General features: G+C 34.0%; 1 protein-coding gene across 18 annotated transcripts in view; it reads right to left on the bottom strand.

Annotated features, from left to right (window-relative positions):
- SSBP2 (single stranded DNA binding protein 2) overlaps nt 1–24931 on the bottom strand; it is a 292867-nt gene that overhangs the window by 96742 nt on the left and 171194 nt on the right. The window contains exon 1 of one of the 18 annotated variants that reach the window (XM_082458206.1): nt 4605–5083. The exons of the other annotated variants lie outside the window; for them this stretch is intronic. The gene's annotated coding sequence lies outside the window, so the exon portion shown is untranslated. Of the gene's footprint in view, nt 1–4604; nt 5084–24931 lie in introns of those variants that run through there. 18 annotated transcript variants of the gene reach the window in all.

The raw sequence follows: 24931 nt of genomic DNA, 5'->3' as shown, positions 1-24931 counted from the left end.
AACAGAAGAGGTATGCACCACTTCTAGACTGCCTCCTACTTTTTAATTGGAGATCTAATTTCTGTCATGCCTACAAAACCAATGTCCTGAACAATGGCAGAGCACCCACTAGCCTTAGTCTCTGGATGACTTTGTGGAGCACAGCCTGCCCACCTGCCCTGGACTGCCTTACTGAACTGCTGGCACTAGACAGATGATGACTTGTTTTCTCTCTCCTAAATTGAATTAGTGTTCTCATCATTATCTTTGCCAGGAATTGTTCTATTAGTTCACTTTCTTTTTCTGTTTAAATAATATGTTTTCTTCTTTAAAAAATTATCTCTATTTTCCTTTTTTGTAAAAAAGGTTTCGTTTATTTTAAAAAATTCTTAATAGATTAGTAACTATTTTCTTTTTTTAAAATATAAAGAATATAAAACTGTAAATTTCACTCTGAATTTACCTTTGATTGCATTTGCAAGGTTTGATGGTGGTGTTCATGATTTTTTTCCTAAATCATCCAATAAGTATAATTTCGATTTCCCAAAGAGTTACTGGATATAACTGGAAACCAAAATTATACTGATTAGATGATTTAGAAAAAGACGAGAACACCAATATCAAACCTTGTAGATTTAACCAAAGATATACTTTAATCTACAAATGGTTGGAGGTTTTATTTTCCTTTTTAATTTCTAGCTTTCCCAATTGTGTCCAGGTAAGATATACTATACATCTTCTGTATTTAGGAATTTGTTGAATAATTTTTTGTGGTCTAATCAATGACCAATTTTCATAATTTCCCAGGGATATTTAATAAAATATCCATGTTTCTGCTCTACATTTTATCCATTTGCCTAATATCTTTATATTGTCTCTAATTTTTGTCCCCTTGCTCTTTCAAATATATATAATACCCTATTATTGTTGTTTGTCCATTTCTCCTTTCTTTTTCATGTTTAATGATCACTGCCTTGAATCTATTTTGCCCAAAATTGACATTGCAAACTCAGCTTTTTTGTGTGTTCATATATCAAATCATCTCCCATCCATTTATTTTTAAACTTTATGCTGTATTTTATCTACCTGTTTCACTTGTTAGCAGAAAAGCACTCTAATATGCATCTAATGAGATGTCCTTTAAAATTAGAAAAAAGAAACTTTTCTTTATCTTAAGCTTTAAAGGTACCAACGTTAAGACAAACAATATTCGTTTATGTTTCTTTATGAAAAATGAAGTTAGCTTTCTCTTCCTATTCTACATCTCCCTCTTCCATTTCCTAACCCTTATTATAAACATCTGGAGTTTTAGGCATAAACTTTTTGTTTTCATCATCTCTGCTTTCAGTAATAATTTTTGACCTCTACATTCAGTTTTATAATTATACTTTCAGTATCAAATACAACTCCAATTTTGTCTAGTTTTTTTTCCCTATCAGTTTAAAACAATAACATAACTGTGCTACTCATGAGTTTTAATTTTTATATATTTCTTAGTTGGCTAGATGATGTATGAATATCATTTTCCAAATCCTTATATGTGCAAATGTCTTTTTTTGACTCTCATCAAAACTATAGACACCACCACTGTCTGGTATTTAGTGTTGCAGAGAAGTCTGATGCCATCCTGATTTTTGTTCCTTGGGGGGTAATCTGTTTTTCTCTTCTAAAGATTTGAAGAATGTTTTCTTGATATTTATAATTCCCAAATGTTTCCATTCCATTTCTAGGTACTGATCTCTAAATTTCTTGCCTACAGTGAGGTGAACCTTTTCAATGATCATACATAGGTTACTTTTTTCTAATGCTAGAAAATTGGGGGGAAATCTTTTCAGTTAATAGATGTAAAGGAAAGATCTGGCAAACCTTAAAGGGTAATTCTTTGCAAATGTTTTTAGCAACTAAGTAAATAGTTATGATATTATTGATAACTTGGGAGATATGCTTAGGAATCTTGATAGGACAGGATTTTAATAGGTTATTAGTGGCATGGGAATCTGGTTGGTACACTGTAGAAAGCACATTTCATGTACATATCATGTGCTATAAAAAAATTAATAAATTTTAACTAAGTAATCCTTCTGTTCAGACACTATCCAAATATAAATTCTGAACTATGAGAAAAACAGTATGCATAAAATATGTTCACTGTCATATATTTATAGTAAGAAATATTCGAGGTAACCCCAAATTCAGCAATAATACAATATTTCTATAAATTGTAGCACATATAAGACATATATGTGTCTAAATATGATAGAACATGTTTCAACTATTAAAAATCGTAGTTACAAGTGGAATTATTTGGGAAACACAGGAGTTTATTTATGATATAGTGCTATGTAAAACATGCCAAATATAGAATTGGGTGTATGATTATAATTACGGAAATGGTAAAAAATAATCTATCAAAGATGGTGGGTGGATACATAAAATTAACTGTTAGAATGATATAACTGATTGATTTTTTAATAAAACATTCACACACTTTCTGAAGTTTCATATTTCTAATATAAATAAAAATTATTATAGATTAAGAATACACACTGCCAGTTTTGTCAATAGCTATAAAACAAGACCAAATGCTAACTTAAGACAAACCTAATCCCTAAAATTTAAGGTTAAATAAAATGCAAGTATTTCTAACTTAAAAAAAGAACTCTTATTTCAATAAGACATGAAACATTTTAATTTTCAGACCATGAAGAACCAGTTTTTCTGTTTTGGAAAGTTAGATCCTAGAAGTAATCTAAAAATCACTTTCATTATTCCTGGGCATTTGTTAGCATTGTCTTCACAAGTTCATTTTTAGTGCCACATGCTTCTACCCTAGCCCACTCCACTCGGTCACCCTCTTAGAGTCCAGAGAACCAGCACCACTGATTACTGTGTACTTTTTAGGCTTGTTTTAGAAATATTTTATATGTGCTTTCACAAAAACAATTATCCAGAGTATAGTATTCAACCCTTTAGGCTTCCAAAAGAGGGACAGACCCAGAAAGAGCATTAAAAGCAAAATTAAAAGTAGCCCCTGAGCGCCTAGAAACATAAAGTGTAAAAGAGTTGATCTAAATATTACAGCTTGATGTTTGCCATGCAGAAGAAAAAGAGTGCTTTGACTGGCTGGTAATTTCTACAAAATGTTAACTTTTTCATATGAAAGCCAAGAAGCGTGGGAAATATGACAGGCAACAGAAGCGAAGCAGCTATGGGTGCTAAAAAATGTTTTAAGTGCAAGAGAAATGCAAAAAGACCCTGATAAACACAGTGATTATTTCATTCCTAAAGAATACTTTAGCAGGCAGCCTTTGATTTAGCTGTTAATTTTCAAAACAGCAGCCATGTTTCATGGTTCAGAAATCAGGTTCCCTGAATTCTCTATTCAGCTTTAATCAGAAAAGGTAGATTATAAGAAAAAGGGCTAACAAATTGGTAGATTTAGTTAGGTGAGAGGTATTTGGTGTTCATTGTACTATTTTTAAACTCTCCTATAGGTTTGAAAATTTTCAAAATAACATGTAGAAAAAAATATAATTGAAATAAGCTAATGAAATTAGGCTCCAATCTGCAGTAATGTAGAGAAAAATTCAGCTTAAACAAGTGGTAAGACTGCACTTCCCAAGATGAATTTAGGGACTCTGCACTACCACATGAACTCTTCTCCACCTCTGTATTTTCAATAAATTAAATTTAAAAAGAAAAAAGAAAGAAAGAAAGAAAAAGGGCTGACAAAGAATTTGCTTTGGGACAATTAAGTCCTAGGTGATATCTTCACTTCTGTACATGCATCCCAAATATTAGGTACCTACTATGTACCTGGGGCTGTTCTAAGATGCAGATTCATTCTGGTCACAAAGAATTTTGAACCTAGTGCAATTACTCCTCAAAATTATGAGTTACTAAGGAAACTCATATAAATAGCATATAAAATTTTCTGTTTAAAAATGAAACAAAATGGGGATATTTAAGACACCATTTTTAGCATTCATATAAGTTCAGTGCTCAAGAAGCACTTACTGTCTTCATATGAATTTCAGAGGTTGGGCAAATTGTTATTACAGCATTAAGCCTGCATTATGGCCACATAGTCAAACTACAGGCCTATCTGTGAGCTTTTCCATTAAACACCCTCTCCCCCCCACCCTGCAATCCACAAACTAACATTTTAGTCAAACATTTAATAAAATAACCTTAAACAGTATTTCATAATACCACAGTTTAAAGGAAAAACAAGGAAAAGTTGTTAGAAATACTAATGTTGTTACCCTCTTTCACAAGTTTTTAACAGTTATAGATTCTGGTCATTGCCCTACTTTTTCCTTTTTGGACCTCAAAGATGGAAGCCTTTGTCTCTCTTCTACACTATTGATTCAGTATAAAAATCCCTAAGCTTCTAGTTGTTTGGGGTCTAGGTATTTTAACTATTCTTATTGGTAAGAGAAACTGGATAATCAGAGTCATCCTTTGGCAAAAAATTGTTTTCCTCTGTGGTAGGCAGAATAGCCCCCCAAAGATGTCCATGCCCTAATCCCTGGAGCCTGTGAACGTGGTGGTCTCTAGAATCTGAGAGCAGCCTCTGGCCGACTCCTACAACCACAAGGAACTGAATTCTACCAGCAACCTACATAAGTCTGAAAGTGGATTCTTCTCAGAGCCTCCTAGTAAGAACCCAGCAGGCCCAGACCTTGATTTCAGCCTGGTGAGACCTAGAGGAGAGAAAACAGCTTAGTCAACCCAGACTTCTGACCTACAGAACTGTGAGATAATAAACTTTTAAGCTGCTAAATTTGTGGCAGTTTGTTAAGTTAGCAATAGAAAACGAATACACCCCTCCCCCAAAATTACTGTTTCATTTTGAAGAACATTTTCCATGGGGCATCTAGAAACTAGGGAACTCTATGGGTCCTTACAGGTTACTGCACTTGCCCTGTTGCGCAGTGCTTGTTTGCAAATACTATGATTTTGATTAAATCAACTGTCCTTCTGATTAAAAATAAACAAAAGTATCTCCCAGGTTTAACAAAGCTTACTTTTGTGGTATTCTTGGTCTCACAAATCTTTTAGTGGCTGTGAATCATGCCCCTCAGGTTTTTCCCTTCCACAGTTGAGTATTCTTGGTCTCACAAATCTTTTAGTGGCTGTGAATCATGCCCCTCAGGTTTTTCCCTTCCACAGTTGAGTATTCTTGGTCTCACAAATCTTTTAGTGGCTGTGAATCATGCCCCTCAGTTTTTTCCCTTCTACAGTTAAGAGTAGGGAAGCATAGTGAGAAGAATGGCACACGAAACATCTTTTCTTCAGCTATGATTGCCTGCCAGGACTCTAACTCTGCCTTCTTCTTATCCACAAAGGAATAACTCCTTAACTATTAAATGAAGGCTCCACCAATCCCATCTAGATTCCAGCCAAGCTATAGGGAGAATACAAAGACAACTGAAACCATAGTTTAGGATTCACCATCATGTCAACTTTGCTAATGGTCCCTGACCCAGTACACTGATTCAAAGAAACTAGGATCCAGCTTCAATCCTTGTACCAGAAAAAGGTCCATTTCTTACTTCCATTTGCTGGACTTTCAGCCCCAGTTCCCATCTAATTAGCATCTCATTGCCTTAGAGACAAGAGGAAAACATTCTATTGAGTTCTTTCCTCATATTAATTCTGAGGGAGTACGTTCTGCCACTGGACTTCCATTTCCACGGTCGAGTCATCAGTATTTGCAGTTGGATTCCCTTGACACCAACAGTTCATCTGTCTAGATCTCTACTCGTTATTTCTTGCCATGCCCCCTCCCCTACCCCCATGCATAGCTTTTTGCACCTGCAGAATATTCCCATTACTCATTCTCTAGTATCCTAACGATGACCATTTGCACATACCTCTGCCTGTTACCTACTATCAGTCTCTAAGATCTCCAAGGCACATCTACTAACCTCTCTTGACTTCCTCTCAATAGTCTGCTGTACACCCTCTCTCAATTGTTTCCTCTGTCATCTTACAATGGCTTTGTCTTAGAATCCAAGTCACACTTATTCTGATTGCATGACCAAAGGAACTCTATTTAAGAAGTTCTTTTTTAAAACTTTGTCATAGAACAAATTACAGTCATGGAAGTATAGCTCTGTATCAATAGCAAGAATCACTGTAATTTTTGTTTGTGTATTTAATTTTTCCAGGGAGAAGATAACCATTATATACTCATCTTTTAAAAAGTCACATCCCTTATGAGTCAGTTAAAAAGTTTACGCAAAAAGGCACACCTTCTCTGAAATATATTTTTCTCTTTTGTAATTTACAGCTTCTATAGGAAGAAATTTAAAGTCAGTAATTCTGAGTTTTTTCCTTTAACAGCATTATTAGCATGGACCTGAAACAATATATACCTAATACAACAAATTTCTAAATGTTCTTAAATTTTACCTAGAATGAATAGTTCAAATACGCTTAAGGAGAAATTTTAATAGGTGTAAAAAAAGGAAATTTAAATGATTTCACTACATCACAATATTTTAGAATGATTTCCATACAAAGATTAACTTTTAAAGCTTCAACATTTATCTCATATCCTCAAAAGTTGTTACTATGAATAAAAAGAGAACTTGAAAGTAACTTGAACAGAAATATTGTTTAGTTTTAAAAGGTGTTAGTTACTGTTTTCTTGAAAGTGGCATAACAGGTGGATTATAAAATCACAAAATAAAAATAATAATAAGATAATAAATGAAAATATTTGTTTATATTGCCTCCAAACTAGAAACATGGGCTAAGCCACTGAACCAGTTTTCTAAATCTTTATTAATATAAAGTATAACTTGGCTTAATTCTGCCACTGGGTTTGGAGGTATTTGAGGTCACAGGCAAAACAAAACAAAACATTATTGTATGTTAGCACATATAAACATAAGATTAAGGGATACCTGCAAAGGGTGCTTTTATATCTGTGTAATGTTTTGGTAGGGAGATAATCTAAAAAATGCCTATCAAAGATTCTAAAAATAGTACCTATAAAGATACAGTTAATTAGACTAAAAAATGAGAAATTCAGCAAATAACTGGTACTCTCTACTAAAACAGGGAAACAAAGGTAAAGAAAATCATGCTAAAGATTTGCTTTAATTTAAAAACTAAATCTCATGGGACAGTGGTTAAGATACATTTGGCCAAACTTGATCTACCATTTTTTTCTAACCTTCAACTGCAATGCTCTACAGTAATCACTGATGTTCACTGATATAAAATATGTAAGATATTTAGTTATCAGAAAAGGATGGTTAAGTACAGTTTCAACATAAAGAGCTAGTGTGACTTCTTTTTAAAATAAATATACAAAATCTTACATTACAAAGTGGTAGTAGGCTCTAGAGTATGCCAACACTCCTCAAAACATCTGGAATTCCTTTTAGGGAACTATCTGCCTTCAGACACTGTACCACATTCTTTTGGATATTCTCAAGATAAGAAATTTTTATCCTTAAACAAAATAAAATTTGCTTTTTGGAAGCAGGCAAAATTCATTTGGTATAGTGTTTTGTAAATAGTGCTTAATAAGGATAAAAAAAATTTTGAATTAAAAATTTTTAATAAGACAGCCTTTCCACATAAAATGGCTTTGAATTCAACTGCAAAAATTTGAATTGTTTAAAGTGATGACATGATTGAGACATTTTAGACTTATTTATATTTTTTAAATCAATTTTTTGACCTCATAATTTTCACTCATTAGTGCATTTTTTATCCAACAAATATTTGTGCCCACTATATGTCTGATACTACACCAAGTAGACCTTATTCTTGTTCCTAGGAGCTTATGATCTTAGAGGGGGAAACAGACAATTACACACATATTTATTTACCAGAGTGATAAATGCTAGAAAAAGAAAGGAGGAGATGTACTTTAGAGGATTATAGAATATTTCCTAGAAGTAAAATTTAAGCAGAGAGCTGAAGAAAGTGTTGGTGATCAAGGAGCAAAAAAGAGAACGAAGTGAGAGAGTGGCATGGACTTATATATACTACCAAATGTAAAATAGATAGCTAGTGGGAAGCAGCCGCATAGCACAGGGAGATCAGCTCGGTGCTCTGTGACCACCTAGAGGGGTGGGATAGGGAGGGTGGGAGAGAGATGCAAGAGGGAGGGGATATGGGGATATATGTCTATGTATAGCTGATTCACTTTGTTATAAAGCAGAAACTAACACACCATTGTAAAGCAATTATACTCCAATAAAGATGTTAAAAAAAAAAAGTGAGGCAGCAGAATTAAATTATTACAAACTAAAAGAATTAAAAAGTAAAGACCTTAGGGTGGGCAGGATAGTGACAGAGTATAAGAAATATTAAGGAAGGTCAGTGTGGCTGAATCAGTGATTCCAATGCGTGGTATGAGAGAAGAATTTAACTTTATCATAGGACCAATACAAAGTCAACAAAGTGTTTTGAGAAAGAAGCACATGATCATCAGATCTATTGTTTTAAATAGGTAATTCTGATAGCTCCCTTGAGAAAATGAAATAGAGGGGGCAAGAGAAGATTCCTTCTGAAGTAGCATAGTGATATGTTAAGGTGTTTGGGCAGCAGTAGAGGAGAAATGTGAATGGATTCAAAATATGTTTTAAAGTAAAAAACTGCCAGGATTGATGAAGGCCAACAAAACGGGAGTAAGGAAGAAGGACATGTCATGGATGACCCAGATTTCTGGCATAAGCATTGCTAGGATGCAATGAGATAGGTAGCACTGGATGTGCATCAGGTTTGGAGGGAAGAGTGCAAGAAGGGGAGGGGAGAAGCATCAGTTCAATTTAGAACGTATAAGACATTCAGCAAGAACATTTATTTACTAACAACTGGGCCCTTAGGGAGTACTTCCAAAAAGGAAATTCCACACCCCCTAACTACTTTAACAATCTTATTGACCTTGAATTTTAAACCCACTTCTTTTCATTTAAGTCCTTCTTTTCCATTTTTCTTACATCACAGAGAAAACAACTGACCACTACCTTAGGCATGTACTTATAGCAATATATACCTTCATTAGCAAATGATGAATAAGAATTTACGGTTTCTGTAACTCTTGCATAAATTCTCTTGTAGTACCAACCATATTACATTGAGATTTTCTCTGTTCAGTCTGAAAGTACTTAGCCCTAAAGGGGCTGTTTTCCTCTTTTGTATACTCAGCGCTGAGCTGTGCCTGGAGTGTGGTCAGTAAAAAAATGGCTGAACTGAATCCATGCTATTATGATGACATGCTTTGTTCTGGCTAAAGTAAGTGTTATGTCATTTACAGAATTAATAAATATCTTAAATCTAAACTAGCCCATGTTCTTTTATGTCAAGCAAGCATATCAGGTTCCTGGAAGACAAGTTGACAGAAGTCAATGTAGCTGGTACTTGCTTTGCTATTTTCTAAATAGGCTTGGACAGTTTTAAAGGACACTGAAGTGAAATAAATTATACAATCTTCATGTTAGCATTCACTGTAGGTGATGAACATGAATCAATGGTGCTATTACATGGGAAATGTCAACTTATTTTTAGCATCATTTCATCTGAATAGTAATTTGACTACTGTAAGATGACCACATAATTCATTTTCAAGATCAAGTTCTAATATATGGTTGCCAATCACATATCACCATTAAGTTAACTTCATTTTAAACACCATTTTGAAAATGGATCCATAAAATAACCATTTATTTCATTGTGAAATCACTATTGGCGATTACTCAACTAGATAAGACTAGATGTTTTGTCTAAAAATAAAAAGCATCAGTAGATAAAAAGAGGGTCTTAAGAATAAAAGGAATGATTTACAAGCAAGTTATAATGATACCTAATGCATCTAGCAGCATATTTTTAAAATACATATAGCAAAACAGACAGGATTACAAAATTACAAATCCATCATCACAGTGAGAGATTAAGAGACTTCTCAGAAACTGATATATTTAAACAAACTAAAACTTAGATTTGACCATAATTAACAAGCTTGATTTAATGGACACTTATAAGACTGAGCACCCACAGATAGAAAATATATTTTTCCAAACACTCTTAGAATATTCATAAAAAATTGATCATAAACTAGGCCACAAAGAGGCATAAAAAAGCCAAGAATATATATGATATGGATTATATTCTTTGAACACAATGCAATAAAATTTGAAATAAAACTTATTATTCAAAACTGTATACTTTTAGAAACTGAAAATACATACTTCTAAATATATAAAATCACAATGGAAAATTGTTTAGATTTGAACTACAAAAGCCCTCCATATCAAAACTTGTAAGGTATAGTTAAAGCAGTACTTAGAGAACGTTCATAGCTTAAATATATATATTAGGTGATGGGAAAGGGTATAGAAACATTAGATGTTTTAGATTTATCACTGCACAGTAATAAATATAGGGAACTTATTTTTGCTCCATTTGAAATTTACAAACATATTTATTATGTTTCTATTTTAGACTTGGTACTTGAAAGATGTAGTTGAGTACAGTGGAATGTAAGATTCTATTCTTAAGCTTATCGTAGAAAAGAAAAAGTAAGAAATAATTATTTAATAGTGTAAGGTAATGCATATAAGCAAGTATAATATGTAATGGTAAAAACATAGCTATGGGGTAAAACCAACTATATTGTGTGCATTCTAACCCCCGAAATTGCATTGAAGTGGAAAGTAAAGAGAGATATAAGGAAACAAACACCATTCAGGTTGGGGAAGAAGTTTTCATAAATTGTATTGTATTTCATTGCCTTGGCAAAAATATTACATATTCTTTATATGTTTGTGAGAAACATGGGTATTCATGCCTAAGTTGAGGCACCACCACCTATCCCCCACACACTAACTCCCTGATGCAGCTCCGATAAGGTGATCCCCAGAGAAGTCTCGGTCCTTTTTGCAATATCCAGGAGACCAGTGCCTCACCAAAGGCACAGGTAATTCAGAACACAGCTTATTATAAGTGCTATAGGAACTCACATTAAGAGGAAAACAACAAACCATTGGGATTAACTTCACGGAAGATAATCATGGTTAAGCTGAATCTTGAAGGAAAGTTAATTGATAGAAAGGAATAAAAGTAAATAAATAAAAATTCAGCCCAGAATAAGAACATGGAAAAATGCACAAAGGAAGCAATGAACTACAGAGAAACTATAGAAGATAGGAGATTAGTCCCTCCCTGGTAATCAGGGGAAAAAGGAGCTGTATATATGAGCTAGGACCAGTTGCTGGGAATTCTGGGAAATATATCAAGAATGCTGGGAAATATATCAAGATATATTTGATTTAATGAGTAACAGAGAGTTATTATATGTCTCAAAGATATGAAGCAACTCAGTAACATGATGATAGTGATATTTCTTTGGCAGTAAAAAGAGGAAAGAAGAACGAGTTAAAACTGAAAGCAGAGACACCAGTATTTAAAATAATCCAGGTTTTGGGACTTCCCTGGTGGTGCAGTGATTAAGAATCTGCCTGCTAATGCAGGGGACATGGTTTTGAGCCCTGGTCTGGGAAAATGCCACGTGCTGAGGAGCAACTAAGCCCATGTGCCACAACTACTGAGCCTGTGCTCTAGAACCCGTGAGCCACAACTACTGAAGCCCGAGCACCTAGAGCCCATGCTCCACAACGAGAAGCCCCCGCTCACCGCAACTAGAGAAAGCCTGAGCGCAGCAACGAAGACCCAACACAGCCAAAAAATAAATAAATAAATAAATAAATTTATAAAATAAATAAATAAATAAAATTATCCAGGTTTTCAGTTGGAAAAGTGGATGGCAGAAATGGTGATACAAAGGAATGAACACAGTTAGAAGAGAAGGCAGGAGAGAAACAATCAATTCAGGTTTCAGACAATATAGTACTGTGGTTAAAAAAACAAAACAGAAGAACATGGATCCTGTGTGACACTGGTCAGTTACTGAAACTCTCAGAGCAATGGTTCCTACTTCAGAAAATGTGCATAATAATAATACCTATCATATAGAGTTGTTGGAGGAATAATGAGTTAATTCATATAAAGCAGTTAAAATGATACCTGGCACAAAGTAAGGGATCAGTAAATATTAGCTATTGTTTCTCTCATTATTTATTTCTAGTTTGAGTTGATATACAAGTAGAGGTGTTTGAGAGTCCAGTGGGAAAACACACACTGAAACATGGATGAAAGAACAAAGCTGGATAAATATCTTTGATATTTTTCCCATCCTCATTCCATTGCCATTGTCAAAATTAAGTCTTCCCTCAACTTTTATAAAAGACTGTTACAATAGCCCCGTTTCTCTCCTGTTCCTTTCCCTCAGGTCCACATTTAAGGCTGACAATAATTACCTTTTTATAAGCACAGATGTGCTCCTATCAATTCTTCATATGAAAACCTTAAAAAAAAAAAAAGAAGGTACCTCATGTCCTATAGGAGAAAGCCGATTACTTGGCATAGTGTAATGTATAAGTTACTATAATCATTTGAGTGTTTTTCTCTCATTTGAGTCAATAAAGTTCTCAGTTAAAGGAGCTTTGCCTTATCAATCACTAAATCTCCTGTGCCTAGGTGCACAGAAAGTGTTAAAGATATGTTCACTAAAAGCTACATAAATATATATAATGGTAATTTTATGGTGCTAAGCAAATATTGGCAAATATAGGCTCTCAAAAAAGAATTTTGAGGGAATAAACCAGAAAGGTTTAGAAGGCAAGAGAGGAGACAATTTCAAGTGGAATATTAAAAATGTTGAATGACACATTGATCAAAAGTTTTAGGAAAGGAAAAGATACTGACTTTCACTTCAATTAAGACAACTAATTATGAACTTATATATCAAACACTGCAAATATAACTAAGACATGATTACAGCTCTAAAGGAATAAATATAGTGTAAAGTGGGAACTAGACACACTAATAAGAAAGAGAAATTCACAAAGAGTCCATCTGGGGAGTTTAGAGAAGTCTTCTTGGAAATTATTATTCTGGAGCTTAGTGTTGAAGTAAGTAAGAATTAACAAGGCAAAGAAATATAATTACAGTGAGGTTGTAGTATGAAAGCTATAGTACAAGGTGTGAAGAAGGAATGACGTTGCTAGGAAATACAGGTAGTAGCTACAGACTACTCATTTAAAAATCTTAGCTAAGAAAGATAGTTCAGAAATCATAAGGTAGTTAAAAGGAACAAGACAGTGAACTGGAGGTTTTATTTAGATGGGGAAAGTGTGCAAGAAAATGATAAATCAGGAGAGAAGAACCTCTAAGAGACAAAGAAATGAAATTCAGAGCATAGTTTAGAAAGGGAAGAAGGACCTCTCTTCTGAGACAGCAAGGAAAGACAAGATTATCATCATCTACTGGTAAAGAAAGTAGAAATTAGTTGAGGTGAAAGCAGTATATCATGACGTTCATTCCAGATGGTCTTGGTCCATCTTGGTCTTCTCTGCCAAAAAGGATATGAAGTTACAGGCTATTATTGAGAGGAGCTGAAATTGAGCACATTTGGAAAGGAGCTATTTGAAACAGTTGCTATAAAAAGTAAGCTGTCAACTAAGGAGTGAAGAGTAGTATTCCCAGGAGTATACAGGGCCAAGATTATGTTGGGAATGTACACCTGAAAGGACAAAGTCTGTTTGATAAAAAGAATGTTCCTGGGCTTCCCTGGTGGCACAGTGGTTGAGAGTCTGCCTGCCAATGCAGGGGACACGGGTTCGAGCCCTGGTCTGGGAAGATCCCACATGCTGTGGAGCAACTAGGCCCATGAGCCACAATTACTGAGCCTGCGCGTCTGGAGCCTGTGCTCCGCAACTAGAGAGGCCACGCATCACGATGAAGAGTGGCCCCCACTAGCCGCAACTAGAGAAAGCCCTCACACAGAAACGAAGACCCAACACAGCCATAAATAAATAAATAAATAAATAATAAAGAACGAGGATTAAAAAAAAATTAAAAAAAAAAACGCACAAGACTAATCTGTCAGTTTCTCTAATACACTAAATTCTCTTAAAAAAAAAAAAAAGAATGTTCCTTAATACAAGGGAAGAAGTGATAATACAAAGACAAATCTGAAAAATTAATAGGGAACTCTATAAAGTAGTACTCATTAATTTTTGCTTTAAAATGACCATCTTCAAACTACAACCTTCTTAGTTCAAAATTCTGGTAATTGATTAATCAATGATGTGCACAGTCCAAATCAGCAATAATTTTCTAAGTTTGAGCTTTTTTTTCCTTAAGGAAAAGTATATTTCAGATATTGTAACCTCTAGAGCATCACTAAAAAATTAAAATAAAGAAGTATACCTAACAGCAGACGTAAAATGGAATATCAAAAACTAAATACTAAAAAATCAGAAAAAAAGTCAAATATAAAGGAAAAGAAGGACAAAGATTAGATGGGACAAATAGAAAACAAGATAGTAGACAACCCCAAAATACAGATCATTACACTAAATTTAAGTGGTCTAAACACTGCAATGAAAAGACTTGGATTTCAGAGTGGGTAATAAAACAAGATACAGAACATGCTATTCCAAGAAACACACTTTATATATAAAGATACGTATAAGTTAAAAGTAAAGGCATAGAAAAGGACTTACCTTCAAATATTGTAAGAAAGCTGGAGTATCTATATAAATATCAGATAGATTAGACTTCAGCACAAGGAATAGCAGAGATAAAGAGGAACAGTTTTATAATAATAAGAGTAAATGGACCAAAAAGACAAAACAATCCTAAATGTACAAGCACCTAGTTAATGAGCTTCAAAATGCGAGAAACAAAGATTGTCAGAACTGAAAAGAGAAATAGACAAGTTCACAGTTATAGGTAGAAATTTTAACATTTCTCAATGTTTGATAGAATAGGTACAGAGAAAATCAGCAGGGATATAAAGGAATAGAATAAATCTGTAAGTCTACTAAATTTAATTGAATATAAAATACTACACTCAACAATAGTAGAATACACATTCTTTTCAATGTGTACTCTTGAAGCATTCACCAAAATAGACCATATGCTGGGCCATAAAACAAGTCTCAATAAATTTTAAAAGATAACATACAACATATGTTGTCTGACAACACTGAAATTGAATTAGTAATTACAAACAAAAAGATATTTTTTAAAAACTCCATATATTTAGAAATTAATATTCTTCTAAATAATATAAGGGTAAAAGAAGAAATTACATGAGAGATTAGAAAATACTTTATACTGATTGATAATAAAAATAGACTATATCCAAATTTGTGGATGTAGCTAAAGCAGTGCTACAGAGTTAATGTATTCATTAAATATTAAATAAGAAAAGAAGATTTAAAATCAATGACCAAAACTTCCATGCTAAAAAGCTAGAAAAATAAGGGCAAATTAATGCCAAAGTATGCAGAAGGAAGGAAACAGTGAAGATAAAAGCAGAAATCAATAAAGTAGAATATTTTTAAAAAGAAAATATAACCAAAAGCAGGTTCTTTGAAAATTCAATAAAATTGATAAACCAGACTCAAAAAAGTAGAGAAGACATAGGTCACCCTTACCAAAGTATAGCAATAGTTATCTTACTGACATGAAAAGGGAATATTATGAATAACTGTATGCCAATAAATTTGATAACATAGAAGAAATGAACAAATACCTTGAGAGAAAAAAATGACTATAACTGACCTTAAAAAAAAAAAGAAAACCTAAATATCTCTACATCTAATACATAAATTGAATTCTTAATAAAAACATTTCCACCGACAAAATTCTAGACCTGCATAAAAATTTGCAGGTCATTCCATGAGGCCAGAATTACTCTGACACCAAAACCAGACAAAGAAAATACCAGGAAAGAAAACAAAGACCAACAGCACTCATAAATGTACACACAAATATCTCTAACAAAATATTGGGAAAATTAGGACACAACAACATATAAAAGGTTAATACATCATGACCAAGTGAGATTGTTTTTTTTTTCAGAAATGCGAAGTTGGTTTAATATTTAAAAATGAATATTAAGAGAATAAAGGTTTAAGACCACATGATCAATTCAATATGTATACAAAAAGCATTTGCATTTGACAAAATTCAAGTCCTATCCATGATTTTTAAAAAATTGCAGCAAAATAAAAACTGAAACTTCCTAAATCTGAGAAACCTATATAGCTAGAGTCACATTTAATGATGACAGACCAAATGCTTTCCCCTTAACATCAGGAACAAAGCAAAGATGTCCACCATCATCATTTCTATTTGACATTTTATTGGAGGGAAAATAAACTAGCCAGTGAAATAAGGCAAGAAAAAGAAATAAAAGGCATAGAAATCAGAAAGAAAGAAGTAAAACTGTCTTTATTCACAAACAACAAGATCAAGTACATAGGAGGCTTCCAGAAAGTACCTAGAAATAATAAATAAATTTAGTATGATAAAAGGATACAAGGTCAATATACAAAAGCTTATTAAATTTCAATATGCTATGAACTGATAATTACAAAATAAAATTTAAAAAACATCAACAATCACATCAAAAAAATAAGTACTTAGGATAAACTAAACAAAATAGGTTTAAGATCTGTACAGTGAAAACTACAAAATATTGCTCAGAGAAATTGAAGCCTTAAAGAGATATGACATGTTCGTGGAATAGAAGACTCTATATTTTCAAGATATCAATTTACCCCAAATTGAGCTATAGATGCAATCCCAAATCAAAACCACAGCAAGTTTTTTATGTAAAATTGATGGGTTAATTCTAAAGTTTATATGGAAATGTAAAAAAATCAGAATAGTCAAAGAAATTGGGGGTGGGGGGAGAACAAAGTTGGAAGACTCACACTAAGTGATTTCAAGACTCCCTATATAGCTACGATGTGGTATTGCGTAAGAACAGGTATTTAGATCAACTGGACAAAACAGAGGCCAGAAATAGCTTCAAAGTTGAATGGTAATTCGATTTCTGACAAAGATGCCAAAGTAACGCAATAGGGGAAGGACAGTCTTCAACAAGTTTTGAGTAATTAATCTTAAACTCTCTTTGCCTTAGTTTCTTCATTTAAAAAGTAGGAATAGGGCTTCCCTGGTGGCGCAGTGGTTGAGAATCTGCCTGCCAATGCAGGGCACACGGGTTCGAGCCCTGGTCTGGGAAGATCCCACATGCCGCGGAGCAACTAGGCCCATGAGCCACAACTACTGAGCCTGCGCGTCTGGAGCCTGTGCTCCGCGACAGTGAGAGGCCCGCGCACTGCGATGAAGAGTGGACCCCGCTTGCTGCAACTGGAGAAAGCCCTCGCGCAGAAACAAAGACCCAACACAGCCATAAATAAATAAATAAATAAATAAATTTTAAAAAAAGGTAGGAATAACTATGAGTATCTATCTCAATTATGCTAGTTTTAATGAAAATTAAATGATTTACTACATGAAAAGTGCTTGTTCTATTGGGCCTGGCACATATTAAATGTTCATCTATTCAATAAATTTGTCTCTTTAAGTGGAAAGTAGGTGGGAAAACTACAAAAATTGCCTAGAAAAATGATTCTAGGATGACACTTTTACATGAAATAAAAATTAAGGCAAACATGAAATTTTGTTTCTTTGTAAGATTTAGAAAATTGTATTAATTTTTGTGTGTGTGTGTTGTTGGGGTTCTTTGCCACTGTTATTTTTTTATTGAAGTATAATTAATTTACAGTATTATATTATTTTCAGATGTACAGTACAGTGATTCAGCATTTTTGCAGATTATAGTCATTATTAGTTATCGTTATTAATAACTAATAATATACTGCATTAATTAATATACTCCATTATTAGTTATTACAATATAATGGCTATAATTCCCTGTGCTATACAATATATCCTTGTTGCTTATCTATTTTATACATAGGTTTATTTCTTAATCCCATTTCACTTATTTGTCCCTTCTCCCTTCCCTCTCCCCTTTGGTAACTACAAGTTTGTTTTGTATATCTGTGAGTCTCTTTCTGTTCTGCATATATATATTCATTTTTATTGTTTTTTAGATTCCCCATATAAGTGCTATCATATGTATTTGTCTTTCTCTGTCTGACTTATTTCACTAACCATAATATTCTCTAGGTCCATCCACATTGCTGCAAATGGCAGAATTTCATTCATTTTTATGACTAAGTAAGAACTGTCTTAATTTTTAAAGCTTTACCTATGTGTTTAATTCTAACACAGGACAGGAAAAACTATCTTATTTTCAAAAATTGTGGTATTATTGTAGCACTGATATCTGTTCTAGAAAAGATTAGGTTCATTTTCTGAAAGGAATTTTTAAAAATTGAAAATTTTCAATTGTCAACTTTCTCTAAAGAAATGATGGGTTGAAATTAATATCTTGAACATGTTCCAGTCTCACTGGGTTTTTCTGACTTTATTTGTTACTAAATAAACCAAAGTTGTATTATGAAATTTTTAAGATCAACACCTACAAGTTATTTACCTAAAAATATTCGTAACTATCAATGTATTTATTTCTCTTTTCACCGAAGGTTGGATAAAGGACAATGCTGATGAGATCTGCGTTTTCTGAAACTAGGCTATAAATGACATCAGTAACTCTAGGCAGATATTCTGAAATGTCAGTGACCACCATGAGAATCAGGAGGCAGCCTATTTAGGGATTAAAATTTAGGGATAAATTAGGAGTTTGGGATTAACAGATAGACACTACTATATATAAAACAGTTAAACAACAAGGACCTACTGTATAGCACGGGGAACTATATTCGGGATATTGTAATAACCTATAATGGAAAAGAATTTGAAAAAGAATATATACATATATATAATATATATGTTATATGTATAACTGAATCACTTTGCTGTACACCTGAAACTAACAGAACATTGTATACCAACTATACTTCAATAATAAAAAATCATCATCACTACTTATATGACTCAAAAAACAGGGCACTGAGTGTGAGTCCTTTCAATATCAAGGGTTATATGTGTTTGTTCTCTTCAATTATACACGCTTTATTCTAAAAATAGTAGGCATTCAATAACTATTCGGTGGATGGAAGAATAAATGAACATATTTTGTGGCCTATCATATGATCTATCCTTGAGAACAGATGATGTGTACCTCAGAAGAATGTATTTTTTCCTTTTGTTGGTTGGAATGTCCTATATATACACCTCAGGTTCGTCTGGCCTAAAGTATGGTTAACGTAAACATTTCCTTATTTTTCAACTGCATTTATCTGTTGCTGGAAGTGGAATACTGAAATCCTCTACTATTAGTATTTGATATATTTAGGTGCTCCAATATTGGGTGTGCATATATTTATGATTGTTATGTCTTCTTGATGAGTTGAGCCTTTTGTGAGTATATAATGACCTCCTTTATCTCTTGTTACATTTTTGGTTTAAAGTCTATTTTCTCTGATATAAGTAGAGCTACCCCTGTACTCTTTTGGTTTCCACTTACATGGATTATCTTTTTCCATCCCTTCACTTTGAGCTTGTGTGTGTTCTTGAAGCTGAAGTGAGTCTCTTGTAGGCAGCATATAGTTGGGTCTTGTTTTTTTTTTTTAATCCATCCAGCCGCCCTGCCTTTTGATTAGAGAATTCATCCATTTACATTTAGAGTAATTATTGATATGTAAAGACTTACTACTGCCATCATATTAATTCTTTTCTGGCTGTTTTGTAGCTTCCTTGTTCCTTTTTGACTCTCTTGCTGTACTCTTTTGTGAGTTGGTGATTTTCCATGGTGGTATGCTCTGATTCCCTTGTCTTTACTTTTTGTGAGTCTACTATAGTTTTTTGCTTTGTGGTTACAACTGACTTATATGAAACATCTTATACATATAACAATCTATTTATGCTGATTCAAAACTCTACCCTTTTATTCCCCCCTTTTCTGTTTCTAATGTCACAATTTGCTTCTTTTTATACTGTGTATTCATTAACAAATTATAGTAGCTATGATTATTTTTATACTCTTGTACTTCAACCTTTATACCAGAGTCAAATGCTTAACTTATCAATTACAGTATTAGAATTTTCTGAATTTGCCTCTCTATATCTATATCCCTTTATCAGTCTGTTGTCTATTTTCATACTTATGTTACATATTTTCTTTTTTCTTAATTGAAGTATAGTTGATTTACAATATCATGTTATTCTCAGGGGTACAGAACAGCGATTCAGATATATTATATATATATTATATATATATATGTAATATATATATTCTTCTTCAGATTCTCTTCCCTTATAGGTTATTATAAAATACTGAGTATAGTACCCCCACCCCCAGCCCTCTTTCCCCTTTGGTAACCATAAGTTTGTTTTCTATGTCTGTGAGTCTATTTCTGTTTTGAAAATAAGTTCATTTGTATTTTTTGTTTTTTTCAGATTCCACATATAAGCGATACATATGATATTTACCTTTCTCTAGGTCCATTCATGTTGCTGCAAATGACATTATTTCATTCTTTTTTATGGCTGAGTAATATTTCATCATATATATAAAGCACATCTTCTCTATCCATTCATCTGTCAATGGACATTTAGGTTGCTTCCGTGTCTTGGCTATTTTAAGTAGTGCTACAATGAACACTGAGGTGCACGTATCTTTTCAAAGTATGGTTTCCTATGGATATATGCCCAGGAGTGGGATTACTGAATCATATGATAGCTCTATTTTTAGTTTTTAAGGAACCTCCATACTGTTCTCCATAGTGGCTGTACCAATTTACATTCCCACCAATAGTGTAGGAAGGTTCCTTTTTCTCCACACCCTCTCCAGCATTTATTGTTGGTAGACTTTTTGATGACAGCCATTCTGACTGGTGTGAGGTAATATCTCATTGTAGTTTTGATTTGCATTTCTCTATTAATTAGTGATGCTGAGCATCTTTTCATGATGTGCTTTTTGGCCATCTGTATGTCTTCTTTGGAGAAATGTCTATTTAGATCTTCTGCCCATTTTTTTGATTGGGTTGTTTGTTTTGATATAGAGCTGCATGACCTATTTGTATACTCTGGAGATTAATCCCTGTTGGTTGCTTCATTCACAGATATTTTCTCCCATTCTGTGGGTTGTCTTTTTGTTCTGTTTATGGTTTCCTTTGCTCTGCAAAAGCTTTTAAGTTTAATTAGGCCCCACTTGATTATTTTTGTTTTTATTTTCATTACTCTAGGAGGTGGATCCAAAGAGATATTGCTGTGATTTATGTCAAAGAGTGTCCTGCCTATGTTTTCCTCTAGGAGTTTTATAGTTTTATAGTATCTTACATTTAGGTATTTAATCCATTTTGAGTTTATTTTTGGGTATGGTGTTAGAGAATGTTCTAATTTTATTCTTTTATGTGTTGCTTTCCAGTTTTCCCAGCACCACTTACTGAAGAGACTGTTTTTCTCCATTGTATATTCTTGTCTATTTTGTCATAGATTAATTAGCCATAGGTGTGTGGGTTTATTTCTCAGCTTTCTATCCTGTTCCATTGATCTATAGTTCTGTTTTTGTGCCAGTACCATACTGTTTTAATTACTGTAGCTTTGTAGTATAGTCTGATGTCAGGGAGCCTGATTCCTCCAGCTCTGTTTTTCTTTCTCAAGATTGCTTTGACTATTTGGGGTGTTTTGTATTTTCATACAAATTTTTTGTTCTAGTTCTGCGAAAAATGCCATTGGTAATTTGATTGGGATCTCACTGAATCTGTAGATTGCCTTGGGCAGTATAGTCATTTTGATGATATTGATTCTTCCAATCCCAAAACACGCTATATCTTTCCTCATGTTACATATTTTCAAATGACAGCATCCTTTCATTTCAGGTTGAAAAATTCCTTTCAGCATTTCTTGTAAGGTCCAGTGGGAATGAATTCCCTCAGCTTTTATTTGTCTGGGAAAGTTTTTGTTTCTCCCTCATTACTTAGGGATAACTTTACTGGATATTCTTGGTTGGCAATATTTTCTTTCAGCACTTTTAATATATCATTCCACTCTCTCCTGGCCTTTAAGGTTTCTACTGAGACATCTGCTGATAACCTAATGGGGGTTCTTTTGTAGGTCATAATATCCTTCTTTCTTGTTATCTTTAGTATTCTTTTTGTCTTTGATTTTAGACAGTTTTATTATGTCTTGGAGAATGCTGGTTTGGAATGAAATAATGGGGCAATCTATAAGCTTCATGAACTTGGATGTCTAAAACTTTCCCCATGTTTGGGAAGTTCTCAGCCATTACTTCTTTAGATAAGCTATCTGCCCCCTTCTCCCTCTCTTCTCCTTCTGGAACTCCAATGTTTTGGACATTAGTTTTTTTTGATGGTGTCCCATAGACTATCTAGGCTTTCTTCATACTTTTTTATTCTTTTTTTCTTTTCAGACTGGGTTATTTCAAAGTTCCTATCCTCTATCTCACTAATTCTTTCTTATATTTGGTCTATTTTGATATGCTCTATACTGCATTTTTTTCATTTCATTCACTGAATTCTTCAGCTCCACAATTTCTATTTGTTTCTTTTTTATGATTTCTATGTCTTTGTTACATTTCTCATTTTGATCTCATATTGTTTTCCCGATTTTGCTGAATTGTCTGTGTCTTCTTATAGCTCACTGAGTTTCCATGAAACAGCTATTTTGAATTCTTTATCAGGTGAATTGTAGATCTCCATGTCTTTGGATTTGATTACTAGAAGATTATTGTGATCTTTTGGTGATGTTACAATTTTTTTTTTCACATTCCTTGAAGTTTTGCATTGTTGTTTTTGCATTTAAAGTAGCAGTCAACTTCTCCAATTTCTATTAACTCCCATTTGGGTAAAAATACCCCAAAATACCTTATGTCAGTAAAATACCTTATGTCAGTCCTGATATAGATTCTGAAGTGTAAAAATACCTTATGTCAGCCCTGATATAGATTCTGAGGTGTTCTTTGACCTTGTATGGACACAACTGCTCCACGCTCCTTCCTCCCTCTTGTGGCTGAATTCTTAAGCTTGTCTTCTCTTGATCCTACCATGTAGCAGGCCAGCTGCTAACAGCTTGTCTTTTATTTTTCTGAAGGTGGCACTACAGCTCAAGTTTATGGTTTCACTCTTGCCCATAGACCCTGGCCTGCCTTCTGAGTGAGTTCCTTGCCTACCAGAGCTTGCTCTCACAGCAGCCCTCGGAGCCACCCAGGGAGCCAGCTACAGAGTAGGGGGAGGCGTGGGTTTGGCATGGCACTGCAGGTGCCCATGGGACAGTTGGAGGGAATCCATGGGTGAAGTTTTCTCTTTGGCTGGTGGGTGAGCTTCCTAATGGAGTCCAGAACACAGTCAGCAGGAACCTTATCCTTTTAATGCCCTTTGGGAGCCCTACATGCTGCTCTCCCAATCTGTTTCCACCCCTAATCATGAAGCTCCCTCTTTAATGCTCTGGATGCTGCGAGACAGTAATGAGTCTCTCTGGCAGTGTTTCACACAGCTGGGGAAGCCAGGCCCTGCCTTCCCTACCCAGAAGAAATCACCAGCCGTCTAACTTAGCCTTAAACTGTGCTGCCTTGGAGGAGGGATGATGCTGGCAAAGAGGAGCTATTACTCTTACCAACTACAATGCAGCCAAACTCGTTCTTTTTGTTTGTTTTGTTTTGTTTTTTTCCTTCTCTAATAGAGTTTTGGAACTTCTCTGGAAACCTGGACTTTCACAAAGGCTCTCTCGTCTCTGTTCTGCAGGTGCTCCCAGACTGCAGCCAACAGGGTCCAGAATTGATTCACAGACTCCTGTAGGTTCGACAGCTGGTACTTAAATCTGTCTATTACCTATTACCCCATGCACTGGTTGGTGAGGCTGCTGGATCCCACAACTCCCACAAAGGTATTTCTGTTAATGGATGGATGCCAAATTTTTGTTTTTGAAGTTGGGGGGGGGCAAAAATGAGGGTTGTCTTATGCTACCGTTATGCTAATGTCACTCCCCAGGGCATCCTGTATTTTATCTTACAATCCTACCCACACGAGACCATCCTAAGCAAGAAACAAACTTTTATTGCATTAAGGCACTGAGATTTATAATTGTTTCATAACCATTTGCCTACCTTGACTAATATAAGACATAAAAATATTTTAAAGGAATATAATAGAAATAATTTGTAGTAATAATACCAATAATAGTCATAAAAAGAATTAGGTTTCTGAATGAAGTCTGAAAACATCACTGCATAGTTTATTGTGGTTAAGGTGATAAAGAACCAAGTACCTCTAACTCTCAGGCACAGTATATGAGAAAACTGAGATTCAGGGAATTCATTTATAATACTTGTTGAGTATGTATTCGTTATGATGTACTCTGGGATATATAACAATAAATAAGACAAATTTTGTGCCTTCAGGAGCACAGCAGGGCAGCTGATACAAATGTTAAAATAACCCTTGTATAATGCAAAAAGCAGTGCCCACCAAATTAGGAGGGAAAATGGTGTTAATGCAAAATCTTTAATTCTGACACCACAAAAGGTATTGCAGAAGAGGCAGGAAGAGAAAAACTGATTTGTAAGAGGGCAGAGAGAGTATTTTATTTTTAATTTCTTTGTCATGAATCTCTGCTCCTGGAATCTAAAGGCCATTCCATTCTCGGTGGACAAATGAAATTCACTTACTTTCCTTTTGCCTTTAATAGTTTTTAAAGGGAATGTTTAAGTATAAACCTAGTTGATCTTATTAAAAACAAGCACGATGGCTACCATGGCTACCATTTATTGAGTACCTACTGGGTGTTAGGCCTTGTATGTACCAAGTGTTTTATATGATCTCATTTAATCATATGATCTCATTTAATCATTATAGTAGCTATAAAGAGCATTATCTTTCCCACTTTACAGATAAGGAAGCTATGGCACAAATATGCTATCCAGCTTATCCAAATCACATGTTACTATGTATTAAAATCACAATTTTAAATTCAGTTCTGATTTCAAAGGTTGTATTCTTCATCACTAAGCTACCCT

The sequence above is a fragment of the Balaenoptera physalus genome, assembly GCF_965194825.1.
Source record: "Balaenoptera physalus genome assembly, chromosome: 3".
NCBI classification, from domain to species: Eukaryota; Metazoa; Chordata; class Mammalia; order Artiodactyla; family Balaenopteridae; genus Balaenoptera; species Balaenoptera physalus.
The sequence above is the reverse complement of the archived record's forward strand: the minus strand, read 5'-3'. Positions and strand labels throughout refer to the sequence as shown.